Source organism: Leptonychotes weddellii, chromosome 5, assembly GCF_054177405.1.
Source record: "Leptonychotes weddellii isolate Sample4059 chromosome 5, ASM5417740v2, whole genome shotgun sequence".
Lineage (NCBI taxonomy): Eukaryota > Metazoa > Chordata > Mammalia > Carnivora > Phocidae > Leptonychotes > Leptonychotes weddellii.
In genome coordinates, this window is record NC_138373.1 from 54,982,730 (window position 1) to 54,994,867 (window position 12,138).

The 12,138-nt window shown below is 37.4% G+C and overlaps 1 long non-coding RNA gene across 1 annotated transcript; it reads right to left on the reverse strand.

Annotated features, from left to right (window-relative positions):
• Positions 1-4,998: 4,998 nt before the first annotated feature.
• Positions 4,999-6,100, reverse strand: LOC145721411 (uncharacterized). The gene is made up of 2 exons (XR_014145084.1): positions 5,124-6,100; positions 4,999-5,040 (listed from the first exon to the last, which is right to left on the reverse strand). It is a non-coding gene; the product is annotated as an uncharacterized LOC145721411 (long non-coding RNA).
• Between the last annotated feature and the right edge of the window lie 6,038 nt (positions 6,101-12,138).

Here is a 12,138-nt window from a genome sequence, read left to right on the forward strand (position 1 = left end):
ATGAGAGGGGGGAGGGTCAGAGGGAGAAGCAGACCCCCTGCCGAGCAAGGAGCCCGATGCGGGACTCGATTCAGGGACTCCAGGATCATGACCTGAGCCGAAGGCAGTCGCTTAACCAACTGAGCCACCCAGGCACCCCGACCTACTTTTTTCTATGTGCTTGTTTCTTTTAGGATGAGAAACCTACATTAAAGAGGAACGAGGAACATAGCGAGGAACGTGGAACATAGCGAGGAACGTAGTAATTAGCTGAGGACTGGAGTCCACTGCTATTTCTTTTTTTCTTTTAAAGATTTTATTTATTCATTTGAGAGAGAGAGCACGAGCCAGGGGGAGGGGCTGTGGGAGAGGGAGAAGCAGACGCCCTGATATGGGGCTTGATCCCAGGACGCTGGGATCAACCTCCGATTGGAAGGCAGATGCTCAACCGACTGAGCCACCCAGGTGCCCCTCTGCTGAAATTTCTATACAATGATGCAAATAACCACTTTTCTAATCTTAATTTATTCCCTCAGTTTCCAAACTTGGGGTACCTCCAGTTGAAAGTAATATTCATATGGTACCTTTTTCACTCAAAGATGTCACTTCTAGCTCAGTAGGGGTGCACGTGATATGCCCACAAATTTGCATGAATCTATACCCAATATGTTGTAACATTTTGTGATTTCTGTAACAGAACCATTCCTAAATTTAAAAATTAATACGTACTGTCTGTGCAGTATGTATTAAACTCTTTCTCGATATTTTGTTATCACCATAATGGCTTATATGACTTATAAGACCCTTTAATTAACAGGGCAGCAACCAGGCAGCTAAGGTTTGGGATGCAGTTAGTGGTCAGGAGATCCAGAGAGGCTGCTGGACTCCTCTCGTGGTCCAACATGTGAATAACAATGCGCACCAGAAAGTGTTCTTGTCTCATGCTTTATGCTTTGAAGAGCTCTCAGTACCAGTTTGGGGGCACAATTAGGAATGTGTTTAGTGGCATTTATTAAATGAAACATTGCCCACAGATACTTAAAAGTATCACTAGACTAAATTAATACAAGACAGTCCTGACATCAAATTAAGAAAGCACTTTTTAAAATATGTATATGTCTTAACCCTCTTTTCTGCTCAGTTTTTACAATCTTACAAATTCAAAGTATTGAATTTCAAATTCCTGCTTACTTATTTCAAAGATTAACACTGTGTGTTCAAAGGATAGATTACCTTTCATTTTCCTTTTTCACGTTTTTCAATCCCCTCTCCGACTGATGGACAGAGCCTCAGTTAGATAGAGAACCTCTGATTTTTGTGATTAATTCTCTAACCCAACTGGTCATCTTGACTCTTTTCTATGTCACTGAGAATTCACAGTATTTGGAAAGATGTTTTAAGAGACACACTGCTAATCTTCCAGGCTTTCATTACCATCTAATATCCTAAATCCCATTGCTTGAGGACAAAATATCTCTAGAATATAGGTATGAAGAGCAGGAAAAATTCCTAAGGATAGGTAGTTGAGATTAGCTCAAATCTCAAAGACAACGATGACGTATAATAACATAGACATACACTGTATGAATAGTAGGTAATTGGTGATAATAGGGAAATAGTAGAGAAGTTGATGGCAGTGATATCGTTAACACTTACAGACCTCTTAATACATTATGTTTAGTAAATCAGCTTAGTCCTGGTACTTAACTCATATTTATGGATTAATTATTTCTTCTAACATTTTTAATAGCCATCAATTACATGTTAAATGATGTTATAGTTTATGCAAATATGTAGTATATATAGTAATATAAAATATGCATTTGAATATGAATTTGAAAACCTCACTAAATTATATTAATTACAGTTAAAATCTAGAAATGATATACAAAATGATGTTAACACTATGCCTGAAATTTCTTTCGCTTTTTATCTTTTATTTAAGTTCCAATTTCTTATGTGAGTTTTAAAATTATCTTTGTGTTAAAAATAGGGGCCACTGAACTCCACTTTCAATATTTATCTTTACAAGTTGGTGGGAAACTCATTTAGAAAAAAATACTTTTCAAGTCCAGAGCTTCAAAGGGTGAAAAGAATGGTTTTTGACTTATTTCAAATATATTACGATTGTTCCACTATTCTTTAAAAGCCTTTAAAATCACCTGCTCGATGTTTCTTCCCTCCGAGTCTCAGAGAATGAACAAAACAATGTAATCTAGGTTTAAATTTGGGTTTCTCCTGTGCTTCAGATATTTATGTTTGAGCTTTCTCTTACTGACAAGCTACTTAAAGGGTCAGTGTTACTTTGAGGTTTTATCTATGAGATTCGTGTCTTTGGGGCTCATTAAGAACATTGCCAGAGATTACAATGTCAATAGCACCTAATTACGGGACTGTGAGAAAGGTCTTCTTGAGTACATTCGATCTGCAGCAGTGCACTGCACACAATGGGCAGCTCAGATCCCAAATTTTATCACAGTTAAGTAGCAAACAAATTAATAATGTTACTTGGGCTCTCTTGGGATCATTACTACTGCGTAAAAACTGCTTTGAAATTTTGCAGATAGTATCATACCTCGTTTTTTATTCCCTTGTATTAACAAGGATATATTTATCTGTCTCTCTCTCTTTTTAGCTATTTATCTCTTTTTCTACATTGCATGAGTGACTCCCTGTTGTTCTCTTTAGAATTGTTTGGATTAAAACTTGCAACATAACAAAAAGTCATTTTCAGTCTGTTTAGAAAAGATGTATCACCTCATATAACATTGTTTTAAAACCAAATTTTATTTTTATTTCACTGTTTTCAAAATACCTACTGCATATTTTGATACTAATGATCAATTCTTTTCTTCTACTTATGTTGGTAGAAAAATAATTACTGAAGAACCAGAGGAGAGACTGGTTCTTTTAAATCACTAGACCAGCCTAATGCTGAGGACATTATGATCCTTGTGCGGTGGGCTAAAAGGTAGGTTTGCAGGCTTTATCGGGGGGACTTGGGGAAAATATGATCAACAGCTCAGGAGGAAATAGGGGTTAGCTAGGCACATAACATATATCTCACGTAATCCTCATCACAAAGCTATGAGGTGGGGTCACCATCCCCATTTTCCACAGCAGAGGAATTTGAGATGATGCCAGTAAGTAAGTGGTTGGAGCTGGGATGGGAACTGAAGTCTGTGGGCCTCCATGGCCTCTCTGCTACATCCCATATTTTCCCCTTGTGGTTAAGAATGGGGCGACATGTCATGCATGAGACTTGGGGCAAGTCAATATAATCCAGTGGTGACAAGCCAGGGCTCTGGGGCCACAGCGTCTGGGCTTGAATCCAGCTGTGTCTCCTGTTCATGGTATAACTCTGGTAGCCTACTAACCCTCTCTGTATCCAACTGTCTCCTCCGTAGACTGGGGGGGAAGCAAGAGCGCCAACCACCTACGGTTTTGTGAGGATTAAAGCTAAAAGGTGAAAGGCATTTACAGTAGCACCTACATCCACTAAATGTTAGCTATACATAAGTTTTAGAAGAATCTTGTAGTGTGAAAGAACAACCCAGGAACCTCTTAGGTTCTTTGATGCAACACTGAGGATCCTGTTAACAGGGAGGCTAAATATTCAGTAAGTACTTAAAATATTAATATTCTATTTACATATTCTAAAAAATGGAACTCAATACAACGGTGACTTTAAAGAGTTCGATTCGGGGTCCATCACCAGATAGGTTACAGTAATCCCCCGTGCTATAGAAAATAATAAATATTTGTCTATAAATCAGGTACATACTAACCATGTGGCTAAATGCCTCTTTAATAATGTATTTGTGAATTAGTGCTTGAAAATACTAATAATGAATTAAACTATTTCCTAGGGGCCTGAAGGGGGCTCTCAAGCATGTGAAGTATCTAAGAAACTTGGGGTGACTTGTTTCATGAAGATGATTTGGTCCTTTGAATGTCTAGTGTGTATCCCATCCAGTAGCCATAACCTGTGTGCTAATGAGATTCACTTACTCCCTGAATGAGCAAATGTGTAATTCACATATTCATTTCTATTCATTAAAAATAGAAAATTTATTTCTAGTAAATTTTGGATTAACTGGAATCCACTTAACCAGAAACTTTTGTTCACTGGATTATTTCCCCCACACTATCTTCATAGGGAAGAACATGGCATGTCCAAGTTGTATCAGAGATTTAGTACAAGAAACTTCAAGGTTTTGCCCAGAGGTACTGGGTGCGACTACTGTCACATACATCCTCTCTGCGATGCAGGTTAACATTCAGAGTGATAGCGCTTTGTGGCCGACTACAAGATTCTCGATCATGAAAAAGCATTTACATTTGATTTTATTTAGTAAAGGAAAGGAGGGACTAATGAACTGTAGGAGGATTTTCAGTAGACAGGGTAGAAATAACTATCTTTTGCATTTTCAGTGCTGAGGAAAGGGAGTGATGCTTGTTTCCACTGGGGCTGCCTTGCATTTCAGGTGGCCATCAAGTTTCATTTGTACTACTTCAAATGGACCTTTGAAAAATGTTTTGCTTGGCTGTGGAAAATCAATTCTGGATGCAAAATGCTCCACTGAATCTTTTGGGGTATGGAATGTTGCTGTTAATTAAACTCTCTCATTTAAATGTCAGGCCAACCACAGGTTCCAAATTCAACCATCTAGATTTTGATGATAAATCATGAGAGTCTCTTCTCCTAATACATTACGGTGTTGCAGAAAAAGCTTCTCTGTTGCATGGAAACCCAGAAGAAAGGTTTCTCTCTGCTAAAACAGTCTAGTCTTTCAATTAGCAGCGACCAATATTCAGAAATGCATATTAGCATTCTTTGATTCAGCATATCTATGTATTAGTTTTATAAACTGGCTGAAAAAACCCCATGCATTCATCCAGAATTCTAAATGCCTCAGGATAACAAAAGGAAGGAGATGTCAATCTAGACTAAGTACCCATTCTGTGTGTGAACCATTTTTTCCAACAATAAAGATTCTTACCTTTTGATAAAGGGGAGAAAAATATCTGATCACTGACTACATCCATGTCCTTGTCCATCTGCAGGTAAAGCAAAAAGTTTCATTACTGAGGTTGAAGAATAGCAACCAATTAAATGTTTAATAGAAAAAAAATCTACCTACCAAAGGTGTTTGATCACTTCCAGAAGATGTAGAACCTGTTATCAAGTTCATTTTAGACTGCACAAATAAAGGTTTCAATTTCTGAAAGACACAAAAGGAATGTACTGTGTTATCAAGGGGAAGTAGTTATCAAATCAAATGGATAGGAGGTTCTTCGGTTCTTAATTAACCAAGATGTGAAAACTAAGCTCCTGATTTATTTGTTTAAATATGGCTGGGGAAGTCCTTTCCTTGAAACCCATGGAATAGACAGACCCTTTCCTTATTTGGGCTACTCTGAGAAAAAATTCAAGAAAAATGTTTTCTTCAATGGCTGTTCTGACTCTACCTTTTTCTTTTCTTCTCACCTTTTCTTTCCTTTTCTTTTCTCTCCTCTCCTTTTCTTTTAAGTACAGTTGACACACAGTGTTACATTTGTTTCATGTGTATAATTTAGTGATCTGACCAGTTTGCATGGTATGCTATGCTCATCCCAAGTACAGCTATCCTCTGTCCCCTGACTCTTCTTCCTTTTGATAATCTCCACCCCACTGGGGTTTACAACATGTCACTGGCCAGATATCATGGGGTTTGTCCAGCACCTCCTCGCTCCGGGCAACTATGGCAGTAGGGGTCCTCTTTCCCAGGAACTGAATGGTGAAAGCCCAGAAGCATCTCTTCTCGGACTTAAGGAGCCCCAGCATGCAAGCAGAATTGTCCCTAGCATCGTTTATTCCCAAGTAAATGACAACAATAAACATGTGTGGGTGAAAAGGACCAAAGGTACACTAAACGTGTTTATCAGAAAGAGGCCTGAGGTCCACGGATGTACCCTGGTGATGTAGGTGAAGTTTTCCCTCTTCAAGGCTTCTCTCTTGTTGATTTGTGTGTGTGTGTTTTTCTATTCTCCATAGCAGCCCCCACTCTCTTTTTGTTCCCACCCCAAGGAAACGGTTTAAATATTTTATGCGTATCTTTAATTTGTTTATGTTCTTGCAAAAATACGTACTGTTGTGCATGCCTTTTAATTTACACTAGTGGTGTTATGTGCTATCCTATTTTGTTGATTCTCTAAGGCATAGCCTTCTGGTATTTTAACATCCCCAAAATTGGGATGCATCTTGCAATAGATGGAGTCTCACAGTATAATTGGCAGCACTTTTCTCTTTTAGAGACTTAGAAAGTCTTAGTACACCTTATGTGTTCCCACTTCTCTTGCTAAGTACTAAGTACTTTCACTAGTACTATGTTTTTAAGATCCATCCATTCTGCTATGTATGCCTAAAATCTAGTACCGCCCAGTACATAGCACTGCAGCCATGTATCTGCCTCCTTTTGCCCCTCTCCTCTCCTTTCCAGGCCGCTATGCCACCATCTGTCACCAGCATCACCTCGCAGCTTCCTAACCTGCTCCTTTCCCCCCAAGCCCTCCGTAGCTGCCAGAGTCATCCCTTTAAAATGTTAACTGAGATTGTCTTATTCCTCTGCTCATTAAATTAAAAAACAATTTTGTAAAACTTCTGTGGAGAAAATTATAAAACTCTACTGAAATCAAACCTAGACAAAAGAAATAGCATGTTTATGGATTAGAAGACTCAGTACTATAAAGATGTCAATTGTACCCAAACTGATCTAGATTTAATGCACTTCTAATCAAAATCCCAATTGAATTTTTTTTGTTTCTTATGTTTCTGGGTTTTTTTTTTTCCTGTGCGTATTAACAATCCAATTCTAAACTTTATATGGAAATGCAAAGATCAACACCAGGGTAGGGGTATTTGCCTTATCAGAAAAGACTTATAATAAAGGTAGAGATATTAAATTAGTGTCATATTAGTACAAGAATAGACAAACGGAACAGTAGAACAGAATAGAGTGACAGAAACAGATTATTACATATGTGAACCCTTAATATAATATATATAACTGGTGGAATTAGGTATCCAGGGAGAAAATGGACTTTTTAATAAATCGTGCTGGTTCAGTTGATTTTCTGTATTAAAAGAAAATGCCATCAGACATCTGCCTTTCTATACACTATCAATTCTAGGTGTGTTAAGCTTCTAAATATGAAAGGGAAAGGGGAAAAAATTAAAGATCATAAAGAATATATTTGTGACTAAAGGTTAGGTAAGGTCTTAAACAAGGCAGGAAAATGTGAAGGCAAAAAGGAAAATATTATTAATTAAATTAGCATCAGAATTAAGAACACTTATTTGTGAAAAGATACAAAAATATCATCCAAAACAGGAAGAAGACATTTGCAACACATATAACTGACAAAGGATTAGTTTCCAAATTATATAAAGAATTCCTTAAAAATTTTTTTGTTCATAAAAAACTTCTTCCTTTCCAATTTGTTTGCCTTTTATTTCTTTTTCTTACCTATTGCTTTGGCTAGGTACTTCCAATACTATGTTGAATAAAATGACAAGAGTGGACATCCTTGTCTTGTTCCTGATCTTAGAGAAAAAGCTTTCAGCTTTTCACCATTGCGTATGTTAGCTGTGGGCTTGTCATATATGCCTTTTATTATGTTGAGGTACATTCCCTCTATGCTTGCTTTGTTGAGAGTTTTTATCAAAAGTGGTTGTTGATTTTCTTCAGAAAATGGAATGCTTTTTCTGCATGTATTGAGATGATCATATGAATTTTATCCTTGTGATGTATCACACTGATTGATTTGAAGATGTCAAACCATCCTTGCATCCCTGGCATAAATCCCACTGATCATGGTGAATGATCTTTTTAATTACTGAATTTGGTTTGCTAATATTTTGCTGAGAGTTTTTGCATGTATGTTCATTATGGATATTTGGCCTGTAATTTTCTTTTTTTGTGGTATCCTTGTCTGATTTGGTATAGGAGTAATGCTGGCCTCAAAGTGTATTTGGAAGAGTTCCTCCTCTTGTATTTTTTGGAAGAGTCTGGGAAGTATTAGTATTGATTCTTCCTGGAATGTTTGGTAGAATTTACCAGTGAAGCCATCTAGTCTTGGGCTTTTTTGTTGTTGTTGGGAGGCTTTTGATTACTGATTTAATATCCTTTCTAGTGATCATTCGTTTTTTTTCTAAGATTTTATTTATTTATCTGACAGAGAGAGACACAGCGAGAGAGGGAACACAAGCAGAGGGAGTGGGAGAGGGAGAAGCAGGCTTCCCACGGAGCGGGGAGCCTGATGTGGGGCTCAATCCCAGGACCCTGGGATCAAGACCCAAGCCGAAGGCATACGCTTAACGACTGAGTCACTCAGGTGCCCCAGCTAGTGATCATTCTGTTCAGATTTTCATTTCATAATGATTCAGTCTTGACAGGTTACATATTTTTAGGAATTTATCTAATTCTTATAGTATTTCTATGAATAAATAAGTGTAAAACAACTCAGTAGACACAAAAGGCTTAAACTTGAAGCACTAACTCAAAGAGAAAACCTGAATGGCTAATAAACATACGAAAAGATGATCACATTTATTAGTAGAGAAATGAGGAAAAAAGTTACAAACACACACACACACACGCACACACCCCCAAACCATAAGAAGAAACCATTACACAATCACGAGACAGACAAAAATTATAGTCTGACAATATCAGTGGTAGAGACAGCAAGGAGCAGTAGAAACTTTCATGCATTCCTGGTTAGAGTGTTAATTAGTAATAATAATTTGGAAAACGATCTGGCTTTACCTTATATAGCAGAAACTGTTTATCATCCCTCAATATCTAGTCTCCCTTTTTCTTTTGGTAACATTTTCATTGGGTATTTGGCCACCCAGTTTTCTCAGTCTTTTGCAGTTTGATCAGACCAGTGGGATATGAGTGGAAGTGATGTATGCCATTTTGGGGTCATATACTTAAGTACTAACATGCTTGCCCTGGACTTCCTCCTTCTGCAGCGTATACCCACAGACATGGAGTTAACCAGCTTTCTTGGTGTGGATGGGGGAAATGGCAGAGCAATGACTGAAGGAACCTGTGTGTCACCAGTACCCCTGCCTGGAGCTGCTCTTTTCATCACTGACCTGAGAGAGAAGTAATCTTCAATCTTATATAAGGGAGCATATTTTTGTCATAGCAATCATATTCTTCCATAGACTTGAACATACCAATACTTTATGACCAGAAATTCTATTATTACTATAAAACCTGGAACAACTGGGTAACCTGGGTTGCTCAGTTGGTTAAGCATCCCACTCTTGATTTCAGCTCAAGTCATGATCTCAGTGTCCTGAGATCAAGCCCTGCATCAGGCTCCACACTGAGTGTGGAGCCTGCTTAGGATTCTCTCTCTCCTTCTGCCCCTCCCCACCTGCTTGCACTCTCTCTCTCATCTCTAAAAACAAACAAACAAAACAAAACAAAAACCTGGAAAAACTGCTACATATGTGTATCAGACGAAACTAAAAGAATGTTCGGGGCAATGATGTTCATAATAGCAGAACAGTGAGATCTAACCCAAATGTTGATCAGCATAAGTTGTGGTATATTCAAGCAATAGAATACTCTCGGTGGGTGAACTACAACCGCAAGCATCAACATGGATGAGTCTTAAAAGCATAATGTTGAGAAAATGGAACAAATCACCGAAGGATACTTACATTTTTTTTCACTTATATTCTTTCATTTATAGAAAGTTGAAAAACAGGCAAAAGCCAATGATATATTGCTTCGGGAGAGAGGCGCAAGTGACAAAAACTATCAAGAAGAACATCAGAACAGTGGTCTCTGGCAGGTAATAGAGAGGAATGCAATAGGTGGGCTTCTGTAATTTTATTGTATTTATGGCTTGGATCCTGGGTACACAGGTATTCATGTGATCATCATTCTTTAAGTTGCACATATGGATTCTCACTCATTCTTTTTGTGCACATGGTTATTTCACAGAAAAAAAAAGAAACCAAAAAAATCAGAGTAGAGACAAAAGGGATTCTTTCATACTGAGCCTTGATACCACATTAAGAGTGTAAGAGTATGGAAACTTACACTGGGGATAAACAGGCCAATATAAACAGGTTTGCATTAATATGAATAGATTGCTAACCACACAATAACAGATTTAAAAATCAGTATCTAAGATAGTAATGATTAGACCTAACATGGTACACAATAGAATACTTACACAGAGTAATGGTTTCTAACCTTCAGGCTGTCGTAGGACACATAAAAATGGTATTACTTGCAGGGAGCACTGGGGGAAGTGGACAAGGTTGCTCATGGACTTAGAGAGTGGGACAGGAGTTTCAGGCTACCCCAGTCATGGCCCCATCCCTGTCCCCTGGAGGGCCAAGGACAATCACTATCTCAGAACTCTTAAAACAAGTTTGGGAAATTCTGATGAGAGGCACAGACTGGAAGGGTTTCCTAAAAATGCCAAGGAAAAGAACAAAGAGAATAACATTAAATTAAAAAGAACACATCAACTATGGAGGACAGAAAATAGATTTTTAATTTATCATAGTGTTTCTGAAAAAGAAACAAAAACAAATCCTGTAGATGCAATCATTAGAAGTGTACATAAGAAACTTGTCTGAGTTGAAAAAAAAAGATTTAGATCTATAGATGAGAGTGGCTCATTTTATTCAAGGGAAATTAATAAAATAACATGGGTTAACTCATTTCCTGGTGACACCTTTAAATTTCAAATTTAAAGAAAATAGCTTATAAACATCCACTGGGGGAAAATAAGTCAAATTAATTAGCAAAAAACAAATACTAAATTGGCTTCAGTCAGGGCAAGGCATAACAAAGTGAAGATAATGTTCCTTCCACAAAAGAAGAAACTCAAAGCAATGATCCTGTTTATAAGAAATAAATCAAAATTAAGAACTAAAGAATGGTAGAAGTCATGATTTTTTTTAAAGATTTTATTTATTTATTTGAGAGAGAGAGAGAGAGACAGAGCCCAAGGAGGGGAGGGGCAGAGGGAGAGGGAGAAGCAGACTCACCGCTGAGTGGGACTCTCGATCCCAGGACCCTGGGATCATGACCTGAGCCCAAGGCAGACGCTTACCCAACTGAGCCCTCCAGGAGCCCCCAGAAGTCATGATTTTTAAAAGGCTAAAAATAAACATGTAAATGTAGGTACAAATAACTGCTATTCATACAGTTACAAAATGAAAAGCAGAAGTTAATCAAAAATACTTTCATGTGATAGAAAGAATCCCATAGTAATAATGTAGTTCTCTAAACAGAATAAAGTTAACACAGACTAGAAGAAAAGGAGGGATATACTGATGCAATTAAGGCTGAAATGAAACTTGGAGGAACAAAACCATGCATAAGCCCTTGTTTTACCCAGAGCGGGTAGGACTCAGACTTGTTTGGTTCTTGTTGTTGTAACTGCAGAAATGTAATTCGATTTTACATTAAAGTTTACCATTACAATACAGATAATAAAAGCAAGTAAAATGTGGCTCATCTTACATAAGCCAGGAAACAAAGAAAAGAACAAGCAGTCATAAAATAAGGTGACAAAAACCCCAGATATATCAATTATGCGGATAAATGCATGTAGTTTCAGTTTTCATATTAAAGGTAAACGAGTGTTAGGTTAGATATAAAGAACTAACATCCCATCATACTGTTATTTATATGTTCACAACTGAAGGAAAATGACATAGCAATACAAAATTTGAGCAAAGATAGTAGCAAAATACAGAGAAGAAGACAGTATGGGTAACAAAATTAATAACAGACAAATTAGAATTCAAGGCTAGCAAGAACCTCACAGGCCATGAATGAAAGGTATAATCCATAGCAAAGACGTGATAGTGAAGAGTCTCCCTGAGCTGAGTGAGAAAACATAATAATACATAATATAAAGCAAAAGCTACAATCGGGGTGAGCTTTTACTTGCTCACTATATCTACTAGCTTGCTGTAGGACATAGCCTCAAAACTTAACAAGAAATCTTTGTCATTTATTTATTTAGACTAACTATCTGGTAGCTATTTCGGTCTTTAGATTCTGAAATAAACCACTGGCAAAAGAGAGTCATTCAAAATCCTAGTGGATATTTTTTTTATTTTTTTATTTT